Source organism: Procambarus clarkii, chromosome 12 (genome assembly GCF_040958095.1).
Source record: "Procambarus clarkii isolate CNS0578487 chromosome 12, FALCON_Pclarkii_2.0, whole genome shotgun sequence".
Lineage (NCBI taxonomy): Eukaryota > Metazoa > Arthropoda > Malacostraca > Decapoda > Cambaridae > Procambarus > Procambarus clarkii.
The window spans coordinates 20348350-20361924 of NC_091161.1; the positions used below are offsets into that span (position 1 = coordinate 20348350).

General features: G+C 42.6%; 1 protein-coding gene across 4 annotated transcripts in view; it reads right to left on the bottom strand.

The window, feature by feature from the left end:
* LOC138363882 (uncharacterized) overlaps positions 1 to 13575 on the bottom strand; it is a 135313-nt gene that overhangs the window by 47824 nt on the left and 73914 nt on the right. The window contains exon 4 of one of the 4 annotated variants that reach the window (XM_069323354.1): positions 9424 to 9717. The exons of the other annotated variants lie outside the window; for them this stretch is intronic. The gene's annotated coding sequence lies outside the window, so the exon portion shown is untranslated. Of the gene's footprint in view, positions 1 to 9423; positions 9718 to 13575 lie in introns of those variants that run through there. 4 annotated transcript variants of the gene reach the window in all.

Sequence of the window (13575 nt, forward strand, 5' to 3'; positions counted from 1 at the left end):
TGGCACTATCGAGTGTGTGCGGAAAACACTGACGTGGATGAAAAAGGTGTTTTTCCATCTTGTTGACATGAGCATGTTGAACTGCTATAATTTGTATCTGGTGAAAACTGGACGTAAACCTAATTTCCGTTCATTTGCTTTTACACTTGCAACACAGATATTAGCAAAGTTTGGTCAAGGAGTCCCTGGCATACGAAGACCACTCATGAACCCAGTGTTGCAGCATGCTGCAACACCCAGGCTTGCTCACATACATGCCTTTCAGCAACACAGACTAAAGAATTTGCCACCAGGTGGAAAGCGTGCAATAAGCCAACGTGCATGCCTAGTATGTAAAACAACAAAACGAAGAGAACCGAAACGTAAAATTGTGTAAACATGGTGTGAAGGGTGTAGAGTTGCATTGTGTGCTATCGACTGCTTCAACGACTACCACTCACTCCCAAGATTTCTAAATGTGCAATAATAGTGCAAAAACCTGTACATAGTGCATGCTAGTGTGTTATTTCCTAAGATGACAAAAAGGCAATGAGACTTATTTATGTAAATAAAACTTGTACAAATGTTGAGTTATTTTTTCTTTTTTATATCCATAAATTGGTATAAATAAGCTCGGTCATAATGCTCATAAGAACATAATATTCTTCCCACACTCACTGGCGACTTGCCGGCTGGATTGATTGCAATTGTTTAGTTACCGCCCAAAGTAGTGGGTTTTGTAGGGGGGGGGGGGGGGGGTGAGACACTGCCTCATTTAGTGAAATTTGCTATGTCTAATAGCTTGGACGTTGGGAACTGAACAAGAGGTCTGCATGAAGGTTGCTCAACATCCCGCACGAATATGGACATAAATAGAATCTGACTCTTTCTCTTTCTGAGGTAAAGAAACTTTTGAGAACTAGTACTCAAAGGTCAAAAAGAATAAAATCTTTATAATTAGAGGAGCAACTAAAATACTGCATTATTCAGAGAAATTTGCTATGTCCAATAGCTCGGATGTGGGGAACTGAACGAGGGCCTGCATGAAGGTTGCTCAACATCCCATCTGAATGAGGAAACATGTGGGAGAAAGAGAGACAGCTTTTCTCTCTTTGTGACGAAAAAAAAACTTTAACAATTGGTGCTCTAAGTATTGAAAATCTTAATAACTTTATAGCAATTGAAAGTCTTATAAAATAATATATATTTAGAAGTAAATCCTTGTCTATGTTAATATATATTAATAAAAAAGTTAGTTGTAATTTCATTGCCAAAGCCATCCAAACCTGGCTCATTAAAATAATTTTTGTTTATGAAATTTCCTAAATATTTATGCAATATTTATTATGAAACTATCATAATACATAAAGGCACTTCATTTTCATACAAATTATTTATCAAGTAAGAACATAAGAACATAAGAACAAAAGCAACTGCAGAAGGCCTATTGGCCATACGAGGCAGCTCCTATCTATAACCACCCAATCCCTCTCATATACATGTCCAACCCATGCCCGAAACAATCGAGGGACCCCACCTCCACCACGTTACACGGCAATTGGCTCCACAAATCAACAACCCCGCCACCCAACCAGTATCCACCCAAGTCTTTCTTAAATCTAAATTTATCCAATTTATACCCATTGTTTCGTGTTCTGTCTTGTTTTGATATTTTTAATACCCTATTAATATCCCCCCCTGTTATGTCCATTCATCCACTTGTAAACCTCTATCAGGTCCCCCTAACTCTTCGCCTTTCCAGTGAATGCAACTTAAGCTTTGTTAACCTTTCTTCATATGAAAGATTTCTAATTTGGGGAATTAACTTAGTCATCCTACATTGGACACGTTCAAGTGAATTTATATCCATTCTATAATATGGCGACCAAAACTGAACTGCATAATCTAAATGGGGCCTAACCAGAGCAAGATATAGCTTAAGAACATACCAGCTGTCTTGTTACTAACGCTTCGATTAATAAATCCCAGTGTCCTATTCGCCTTATTACGAACATTCATGTATTGATCCCTTTGTTTTAAATTCTTACTAATCATAACTCCCAGATCCCTTTTCCAATCCGACTTCGCAATCTCAACACCATCTACCTCGTATCTTGTAACTATCATCATTACCTAACCTCAGAACTTTACATTTATAAGCATTAAACTGCATCTGCCAATCCTTTGACCATTTCAAAACCCTATCTAGATCAACTTAAAGTGATAGTGAGTCCTCCTCCGAATTAATTTCCCTACCGATTTTCGTATCATCGGCAAATTTGCAAATGTTGCTACTCAAACCTGAATCTAAATCATTTATATATATTATAAACAACAGAGGTCCCAGGACAGAGCCCTGAGGTACTCCACTAACAACATTATCCCACTCTGACTTAACCCCATTTATACTCTGTTTCCTTTGGAATAGCCATGCCCTAATCCAACTTAATATACCACCCCCAATACCATGAGCTTCTATTTTTTTAATTAGTCTTTCGTGTGGCACTGTATCAAAAGCTTTGCTAAAGTCAAGGTACACAACATCACAATCCTTACCACTATCAACTGCCTCAACTATGCTGGAATAAAAAGTTAGCAAATTTGTTAAACATGAACGGCCATTTGTAAAACCATGTTGTGACTCATTTATAAAATTTATGTTTTTCAAGATGGAGACGAATGGTATTTGCAATTATTGATTCAAGTAACTTTCCCCACAATAGACGTTAGGCTAATTGGCTGATAGTTAGACGCAAGTGATCTATCTCCTTTCTTAAAAATTGGTACCATATTAGCTACCTTCCATGACTGGCACTCTGCCTGACTCTATTGATTTATTAAATATGGTAGATAGTGGCTCAGAAAGCTCCTCTTTGCATTCTTTAAGCACCCTGGCAAACACTTCATCCGGCCCTGGGGATTTGTTTAGTTTTAGTTTTTCTAATTGTTTAATTACATCCTCCCTGGTAACTGCTAAATTAGTCAACCTGTCCTCATCCCCACCCACATAGACTTGTTCGGCTGAAGGCATATTGTTAAGTTCTTCTTTAGTAAATACAGATATAAAATATTTGTTAAAAATACTACTCATCTCCTTGTCATTATCCGTTATTTCACCTGTCTCAGATTTTAATGGACCTATCCTTTCCCTAGTCTTAGTTCGATATAACTGAAAAAACCCTTTAGGATTTGACTTTGCTTGCTCTGCTATGCGAACTTCATAGTTTCTTTTTGCTTTCCTAATCTCTTTTTTAACATTTCTAACCAGTTGTATGAATTCCTGTTCTAAACTGACTTCCCCACTTTTAATCCTTTTGTACCAAGCTCTCTTTTTACCTATAAGGTTCTTCAAATTCTTTGTTATCCACTTTGGGTCATTAGTATTTGATCTATTCAATTTGTATGGTATACTACGTTCCTGTGCTTTGTTTAGAATATTTTTAAATAAGTTATACATATATATATATTAAATCCACATCGAAATCCCCTTTTACGTCACCTATCGCTGGGTTCATGTCTTGCTCCAAGACCAGCCCACACCCCATACCCAAGACTTTCCAATCTATTTGACCCAAAAAATTTCTTAGGCTATTAAAATCAGCTTTTCGAAAATCTGGCACTTTAATTAACACTTTCGCGCTCTCGGCGCTCAAAAAAAAAACAATACCCCAGATGCTTTCGGCACTTCGCGCGCCTACGCGGTAAGACCGAAAAAGTGGACACTCTTTTGACTGTCCTGACAATAATTGAAGGCGCACGTATTTAAATTTGGTATCACTGTGTTTGCAATGAAATTGTCTATAAGAGCATACCTATAAAATGCCACCCAAGCATAAGGAGTATCAACACCAAATAAAAAACTATGCAGATCACTCGCCGAGAGCGCCAAACAGCAACAAAATGTTTCCATTCTCTTAATGGTTGCGAAGCCTACAGTTGTCCTACATCGCTAATTTTGGTATCATTGGAATCGCAATAAAATTGTCTACACGGACATATGCATATGAATGTTTAATATAGGTAATTGCCCACCCGCAAGAGTGTGTGAAGTGGAGAGTAGTTACCCGCGAGCGCACTGGCGAAAACACGGGGGAAATCATGCTTGGAAAGTTTATACATTTATACGTTTCCTGACCCTACTTTTCTATGTACATATTTCTTTTTTATACCAATGTGTTCGCAATAAAATTTTCTATAAGATGAAATGTATAACATTTGTACAAAGCATGTGTAAGAGAAGCGCCAAATATAGAACCACGTCGTTCAGTATGCGTTTGCGGCAGAAACGAACGCATTGTTTTCGTTCGTTTGATGTTTGTCATGTTTATACTTGTTGAAACATTTTATAATTTGTATGACAGTGATCGCAGTAAAATTCCCTACACAGACATATACATAACACATACAAATATTTCCCACGTGTTGGATATATCAACGGCTAAAGGGAACGCACTGCCACACGCCCGCCACATCCCCAAACATACTTTGTGTTTTTTTTTTTTTACTCATAGAAGTTTATGTGATATAATATTCATTCTGGTACCAAAAAATTCGCAAATAAATTCTCTACAAAACGTATATAATCTGAGAGTATCCCCATCCATTTCGGTTAAAAAATGGAATTTATAGAAATATTTTTTCGATGGACGAGAAAAGTAGGCTGTTATGCGGAATCGTAAGAAAAAACGGCGACGAGTTATCTCTAATCTAAAGCGCGAAAGTGTTAACAGAATTTTCTCCTACAGGTCTACAGTATTCCATTCTATGCTAAATCTGCTTACTTTGTGATCACTGTTCCCTAGCTCACTCCCTATTTCGATGTCATTAATTTGTGTTTCCCTGTTAGTTAACACTAAATCTAAAATATTATTTTCCCGCTTTGGTTCCTTAATGTGTTGCGTAAGAAAGCAATCGTCAATTAATTCTAGAAAATCTTCTGCTTCACTATTCCCTGTTTTGTTCACCCAGTTTATTCCACTAAAATTAAAGTCACCCATGACATAAATACTGTTAGGTCTAGATGCTCTAGATATTTCATCCCATAGATGCTTTGCTTCCATTCTGTCTAAATTTCGTGGCCTATATATAACTCCTATTATAATATTATTTGCTTTTTCGTTTAATTCTATCCAAATAGTTTCTGTGTGTTGCTCAGTTTTGATTCCCTCTCTGAGACTACATTTCAAATTGTCCCTAACATATATGGCTACTCCCCCTCCTCGTGTGAAATAGTTTAAATCCATTTATTTGATATTCAGCTAATAGTTCTCTATTTTCTACATTCATCCACGTTTCGGTAAGTGCAATAATATCTCTTTTTTCTGTGCAGACAAGAGCATTTAATTCATTTATTTTATTTCTTAGACTTCTACTGTTAGTGTAATATACCCTAAGTGAATTGTTATTTTTATGAGGCCCTTTTCTTTCCCTGATCATTTTGCCAATTCTTTTCTCCCACGAACACATACTTTTATTACCTCCTTCCTCCAAATCAATTCCCATACCACTATCTACTAACAGTTTAAACCCAAACACCTCTAACCACTGGTTCCAACGAGTTCGCAACAGCAACAATCCCAGCACTCGATAGATGCCCCCCATCATGAGCATACATTTCATTTCTTCCATAGAAGTGTTCCAAGTTGTCTATGAAAGATATTGCATTTGATTTGCAATATCTTTCCAGCCGGCAATTGACACCAAGTGCCCTCGACATCCATTCATTTCCCACTCCCTTTCTTGGAAGAATGCCACATATGATCGGGATTCCTCCCTTGCTCCTAACTAATTCAATGGCTGTCCTGAATCTCTGTATTAGTTCCTCACTCCTAACTCGGAATATTATTATATATCCCGAGTTAGGAGATAAATATAATGCCATTGCGAAACTCTTTCTATCTGATAAATACAGTTTTGCGAAAAAAAAATGTCAATTTACGCATGTGTAAATGGGGATGGGGGGTCCTTCTGGAAGACTGTGGGATTTGTTTGGGGGTAGGGATGCGAGAGGCGAGTGATCAGAGTTCTGGGGGCGCGAGTTCATCCCTGATGATTTTTCCCAGCCATATTTTACAAAGATCCCAGTGCGATGGGAATATTAGATGAACTTAAAGCTAGTTGTTTAGTTAGAGTGGTTAGCCCTGTCTACTAACTCTTGCTAACCCTTCTTACGAACTTCTGCTAGCCCTGCTTACTGACTCATACTGGCCTTCTTACTAACTCATGCTAGCCCTGCTTACTAACTCTTGCCAGCCCTGCTTACCAACTCTTGCCAGCCCTGCTTACCAACTCATGCCAGCCCTGCTAACTCTTGCTAGCTCTTCTTACTAAGTCATGCTATCCCTGCTTACTACCTCATGCTATCCCTGCTTACTATCTCATGCTAGCCCTGCTTACCGACTCATGCTGGCCTTCTTACTAACTCATGCTAGCCCTTCTTACTAACTCATGCTTGCTTTCTTACTAACTTTTGCTGGCCCTTCTAACTCATGCTGGCCCCGCTTACTAACTTTTGCTAGCCCTTCTTACTACCTCTTGCCAGCCCTGCTTACTAACTCATGCTAGGCCCTGCTTACTAACTCTTGCTAGCCCTGCTTACTAACTCATTATTGAAGCAGATATTTTTCTCCCCTAATTCTATGTATGACTAACCACCCAGTGCTGGTTTGGAAGGCTTTTGGCATTTACAGTGAGATTGTGATAGTGTTTAAGTTTAACCCCTTACACCGCACAATATATATATAATATATATATATATATATATATATATATATATATATATATAATATATATATATATATATATATATATATATATATATATATATATATATATGTCGTACCTAGTAGCCAGAACGCACTTCTCATCCTACTATGCAAGGCCCAATTTGCCTAATAAGCCAAGTTTTCATGAATTAATTGTTTTTCGACTACCTAACCTAACTTTTTCGGCTACCTAACCTAACCTAACCTATAAAGATAGGTTAGGTTAGGTTAGGTAGGGTTGGTTAGGTTCGGTCATATATTTACGTTAATTGTAACTAAAATAAAAAAAAATTGACCTCATTTTTCAGACTTTTTGCTCAATGGTACCCATGTAGAAGTTTGCAAACAGGACACCTAGGGGAGAACCCATGGCGACCCCATCTACTTGCTTATACATGTGCCCATCCGGCCTCCCCTAGGTGTCCTGTTTGCAAACTTCTACATGGGTACCATTGAGCAAAAAGTCTTAGTCGAAATGAACTTGAAACCGGCCATATACTGCAGGTATGTTGATGACATTTTTACACAGGTACCTGATGTCAGACATCTGCAGGAGCTGAAGGAGGCATTTGAGCAGAGTTCCGTGCTGCGTTTCACTTACGAGATGGAAAAGGATGGGAAGCTGCCCTTTCTAGATGTAACAGTCATGGAAAAGAGTGGAGGTTTCCACACTGCAGTCTACACTAAGGAAACGAACATAGAAATGTGCCTAAATGCCAACAGCGACTGCCCAGACAGGTACAAGAGGAGTGTTGTTAACGCTTATGTCGACCGTGCTCTCAGCCACAGCTCAGAATGGAAGCAAGTCGACGAAGAACTCTGTAGGGTAAGGCAGGTCCTAGTCAACAACGGCTTCTCCAATGGTTTCGTCGAAGACATCATAAGGAAAGTGAAACGCCATGCAACCTCTGAAGAGACAACTAACACAACACCTATACCCCCTATTAGACTATTTTACAGGAACTTCTTTTCCACAGCTCATAAAACGGAGGAAAGGGTCCTGAAAGATATTGTTAATAGAAACGTTATCCCTACAGACAAAAATCAGAGGATACAACTGACGATTTACTATAAAACCAGAAAAACGGCCAGCCTACTCATGAGAAACTCCAGGACCGCCAGGAAACTTCATACTGCCGCCGTGATAAAGCACGCAGTTGGGACACCATCAATGAAACCACCTGCTCACCTTACAAGTGGTGATAGAGTCGTGTCATTAGGACCAGACACGAAGACTCGAGGAGATCGAACCAGCCACGTAACGGACCGGGTCGATTGACTGAAAGAGGGAGAACCACGACCCTTGGGTTCGAACACCGAGCAAGCAGTGCCTTAACCACTTAACTGCGCCAACCGAGTTTTCTCGGTCAGCGGGAAACTGCGCCAACCGAGAAAACTCGTTTTGATTTTTTGGTACCCATTCGAAATGCGCGCGCGGTTGGTTGTGTACGAGATGGATGCCTGAGGCCGTTAGTGAGGGGCAGCCATTTTGAAAAAAAATCCTAGAATGCCCCAGGCCCGAGGGTAGCCTCAGTTTTGATCGAGCTACCATGGCTGACGCACGTGCCTCCAGCTCCCAGTCACCCGTGGGATGCGCTGTTGCAAAACTGCTTTCTTCAGGGGAGATAAACAGTTTATTGTTTGAGGATGAAGTGGAATATTATGTTGATGACCCAAGGATTGATAGAAACATAACTCAAGGGTCTAGTGGAAGTGAAATAGATACAGATGAAGATGATACAGTGAGCTCGTATCGTTCAGGGCGAGCGGCACGCACAGTGAAGCATCACAGGTCATCGCCCTTGCCAGAATTAATCCCACCACCACCACCTCCATCTCCCATTTTTGACGAAAGTGATACTATTGAGTCATTTTCTGGGTTTAGTGACACTGCTTCTGATTCAAGTAGCATAGATGAGGCAAGGGCTAGCAGCTCCCGTCGTCTCGGTGTTACCAGGCGCAGATCTGCTGTCTCAGCATGTATCCCCTATCGACGACACTGACGACAGTGTTGCCTCTACATCTACTTTCCCTGATCGCCCTACTAGTAGACAAGGTAGAAGACCTGCAACTCCTACCCAAAGGAGATTTAGTTCCAGAAAACGCACCCATAGGAGTCGCTCATGTAGGTGCTAAAAGGAGAACGGCTGAATTTGTGTGGGAGGATTGTGATTTTTTGTACCACACAAACCTCAATTTGATGATTGGGATGTGGGGGTTGCATCCATGTTCCCGTACACAGGTGAAGACATGACGGAAATGGACTATTTTTGTGCATATTTTGATGAGCAGTTCATGCAACATCTTGTTGCCGAAACCAACAGATATGCAGGGCAACTTATTGAAGCTGGAATATTACAGGCTTCACGTATGATACGTTGGAAGGACACTACTGTGGCTGAGCTGTATGTGTTCTTTGCTCTATGCTCCAAAAACATTCGGAGAAGCAAGTTATTCAGGATTATTGGAACAAAGAAGCTGCTGTTCCATCACCTGTGTTCAACAAATACATGTCACGAGACAGGTTCCTGCTACTACTATGGTGCCTGCATTTTGAAAACCTTGAAAATTTTGATAGAAATTATCGGCTTTGGAGAGTGCGAAAAGTGTTCAATGATCTCAAAGGGAAATTTCATGATTACTTTGTACCTGGACAGAATGTTGTCATTGATGAATCCCTTGTTCTTTTCAAGGGACGTCTTCTCTTCAAACAGTACATCCCATCGAGACGGCAACACTTTGGCCTCAAATTTTTTGTACTGTGCGACTGTGAAACCGGAATGGTGATCGATAATATATCATATTCTGGTACAGATGTAGACCCTCAGATGATCCTCTCAGGTTTTCTGGCAGTGTAGTGAAGACGCTAATGGAACCATTGCTGAGCAAGTGGCACACTCTGTACACTGAATTATTATACGAGCCCCCTTGCTAACAAAGTTCTTGCTTGAACATAACACGGGAGTGTGTGGCACTGTAAAGACAAATAGGAAAAAATGCCGTTTTTTTTAAATAATATTGGTGTAGGTGATTGTGAACTTAGAAAATGTGACAAAATATTGGCAGTGCGTTGGAAAGACAAATGTGAAGTCAATATGTTGACAACTATTCACACTGGTGAAATGCTTGAAAGTGGCAAAGTGAGGTATCGAGGTGATGGATCATTGTTCAAGCCGGATTGTATCATTGACTACAATATAAATATAAGACTTGTAGATAAATGTGACATGATGGTTGGTGCCGTCGAGTGTGTCCGCAGAACTGTAAAATGAACCAGGAAATTTTTCTTTCATCTTGTGGACGTAACAGTGCTCAACTGTTTAAACATGTTTTTGATGAAAACGGGCCAAAAACCTTCAATTCGAGTGTTTAGTCAAGCTCTGCTGTCGCAATTACTCACCAAGTATGGCCAGGAAGAAAGCGCAAGAACAGTTTATCATGCCCCAACCAGAGCGCATTTAGTTTCCAACCGACTGGCTGGTAAAGAGGCTTTTGCAATTCACAAGCCTGCCTACCTACCACCTACAGGACCTAAGGTCAAAGGCATACGTGAGTGCATTGTTTGCAAGCATTCAGAACGAAAACCAAGGAAGCGAAAATCTGTGTGTACCATATGTGTCGAGTGCAAAGTCCCGCTGTGTCTCATGGACTGCTTCTTTGAATATCACTCACTTGCTAAGTACTAAGAGTGTAATTGTGCGTCTTACTGTGTAAATAGTGTGTGAAACTGTATATGTATTATTAGTGAAAGTAAAACCAGAAATATTGCAACAATAAACCTTTATTGAGGACACTTTAGTGACACATGTATCACAGTTCCATGGAACATTATGGACGTTATACTTTATATACATTGTCAGGACACACATATACATCTGATACGATATGAGAAAAACATTAGAAAGCATTGAAAATACATAGAAATATTATTTGTACATATAATTGTGGCAACTGGCGGGTCTTGAATGACCCGCGCGACCGTGTCTGGGCGACTCACGCACCAGCGACCAGCCCATGATGACGTCACAGTGCACCTTGTCCACCTCCTCACAGCCAAAGTAAGTGGAATTTGACATTATTTTTTATATACACGTGTTCAGGGAAGGGAATTTATTATTTTAAAAAGAAAAAATAATTTTTTGGGAACACTTGATTTCATGCGCACCAGGGGAATTTCACAATAAAGTCGGCGCAGCACGGTGGTTGAACCAAGGCCGGGCTGGCCACCATTGGGCCAAAAGGACATCTCTTCCTTGGTAAGTCTCCAAGCGAGCAAGGACTGAGAGCAACAGCAGAACTGGGGGGAAGAAGTACAGGTAACCCCACTTTGACCAGTCCTGCCTGAAGGCATCGACCCCGATGGCCTCGCAGTAGGGGGGTTACCTTGAGGTAATTTCGGAGCTTAGCGACCCCGCAGCCCAGTCGTCGACCAGGCCTCCTTGTTGTTGGACGGGTCAACCATACGCAAGAGAGACAGAGACAGCTGTCTGTCTCGGCTGTTCGCACCCTGACATATGAGTCACAGCCTGGTTGATCAGGTATCCTTTGGAGGTGTTTGTAAAGTTCTCTCTTTAACACTGTGAGGGGTCAGCCAGCTACTACACCCTTATGTGTAGTAGAAGCGTGTTGAGCAGTCTCTGACCTCTGATGTTGACAGAGTTCTATCTCTCTATTGCCACAAAACACAGGCTGATACCTCGTTATCTGGGGGAAAGGCGCCACATACAAAGGGAAACACCTCGACCAAGCCGACGCAAAGAGGTCCACATCCAGGAGCCCGTACATCCGGCAGAACCAATCGAAGGAGTTGGCATGGACTGGGGAATAAACCGAGACAGGCCATCTGCCAGGACGTTAGACACCCCCTGAAAGTGAATGGCTAGGAGAGCCAAACCCCAAGAATTCAGCAGACAAGTCACCCGAAGAGACCAGCACCGAAGAGCCAAGAACCGCATCGAACCCGCTCGGTTCAGGCAATGAACCACCAGGGAGCAGTTCGAATAGAGCAAAATCGTTGATCCATGAGTGACCCGAACCCCCTGAAGCAGCATCCACACTGCTTCAAACCCCCACACTGTGCTGTGGGCCCGACGGAAGTATAGACCCCACCGCCCCTGGCTGGGCTGGTGAGCACTGGTCACAAAACCCGAGCAAAGAGATGACGCATCCATGAACACATCGAGACAGGGCTCTGGTAGGCCGCAAGACACTGAACCCTGAAAAACCCAAATAGGAAGTTGGCCGAACCCAGCGTCAGGACCCTGTTCGACTGCCAAAAAACCCGTGCCCGAATGTCAGCCCCGGACATGTTACCAAAGACGGCAGCAAGAGCAGCAAACTTACGAACGTCATGGGCACGGAAATAGACTGCAGGCTGGCTAGACTTAATAACCCTGCGGACGACCTAAGAGACCTGTATCTGCGAACAGGAAAGAAGGGAAACCGGATCAACCCAAAGCGCGTCCACGGACACAGAAGCCATGGGGCACAAACAACGGCAGTGGCCCGCAAACGGACACAACACATGATGCAGCCTCGGCCTGACCAACCAAGCATCAACAACCCAAGGATCCCCCAGAAAGCAGCAGTCTCATTCTTTGCCAGAAAAGAAGGAGACTGCTCTGGGAGAAAAGAAGGAGACTGTTGTGCAGATGAACAACCTATTTCCACGACCGAAAGAGCAGAAACCCCTGCGCCAGAGAAGAGCATGATGCTCTCCGACCTTACCCCCAGAGGCCAATGCCAACAGCAAAAATCTTTGAAAAACAATCCTGAACCGAAAGAGCCACAACAAACCGAGGAGAAAAGAGATAAGAGAGCACTCGATCCAAAAACTAGGACGACTCAGGCGGCGCATGAGCAGGCCGGAGGTGAAACAATGCACAAAACGGTGCAGAAGTAATATCTATACCGAAAGCCAGCTGAAGCAGCTCCACCAGCACCACACGATACGAGGCGACAGTATTTGGCATAAGATGATAGTCCTGGAATAACCACGAGAGAAAGGACAACACCACCTGAACCGAAAGCGAAGTAAAACGACGAAGAGTCAAAAGGAAACGGAAGGACCGACAAGAAACTTCATACTGCCGCCGAGACACAGCCTGCAGGTGGGACACCATCAATGAAGCTACCTGATCACCATACAGATGGTGATAAACTCGAGTCAAAAATTCCAAATGCGAAGACTCAAAGAGAAGAGTGAACCAGTCTCGTAACGAACCGGGCCGATATTCTGAAAGAGGCGGTGCCGCGGAAAACCTCCGAGTTCGAACACCGGGCAAGCAGCGCCTGAAACCACGGCTGGGGCAGCCACCACGGGGCCAAGAGGACTACCCACCCTTGGTAAGTCTCCAAGCAAGCCAGGACCTAGAGTAACAGCTGAACCAGGGATGGGGGGGGGGGGGAAGAGGTACAGGAACCCCCACCTCAACCAGTCCTGCCGGAAGGTGTCGATTCCAACAGCCTCACAGTCAGGGAAGGGCACCACATATACCGGAAGAAGCCTCGACCACGCCGACGCGAAGAGGTCCACCTCCAGGTGCCTGAACGTCAGGCAGAGCCAACTGAATGAGCCAGCATTAACCATTCATTCCATGGACAGGCCATCCGCCAGGACGATGAACACCCCCCAGACGTGAACCACCAGGAGAGCCAAATCCCAAGAACTCAGCAGATGAGTCACCCAAAGTGACCAACCCCAAAGAGCCAAAGACTGCATTGAAGCCCCTCGGTTCAGACAAAGGATCACCGGGGAGCAGTCCAAATGAAGCTGAATCGTCGCTCCGCAGGCAACCCGAACCCTCTGAAGCACAAACTACACTGCAGCGAA